This window comes from Dendroctonus ponderosae, unplaced genomic scaffold, assembly GCF_020466585.1.
Source record: "Dendroctonus ponderosae isolate FM_Combo_2020 unplaced genomic scaffold, Dpon_F_20191213v2 Dpon_F_20191213_1, whole genome shotgun sequence".
Lineage (NCBI taxonomy): Eukaryota > Metazoa > Arthropoda > Insecta > Coleoptera > Curculionidae > Dendroctonus > Dendroctonus ponderosae.
This window is the reverse complement of record NW_026017110.1, coordinates 63,018,837-63,019,062: the sequence shown is the minus strand read 5'-3', so window position 1 is coordinate 63,019,062 and position 226 is coordinate 63,018,837.

The window sequence follows — 226 nt, the reverse complement described above, 5'->3', positions numbered from 1 at the left end:
CAAAGTGCGAAACAAAAATTTTTATATCGTATATTTCATAACGTTTCTGCGAGACAACAGCGCCCTCATCAGATTTAAAATTCATACACACTCATAATTGGGAAACATTAGATTATTTTAGGTCTTTGCTGTCTTGAAACTTCAAATTTGTTTTTTTTTTGGGAAATTACAATCAAAGTGCGAAACAAAAATTTTTATATCGTATATTTCATAACGTTTCTGCGAG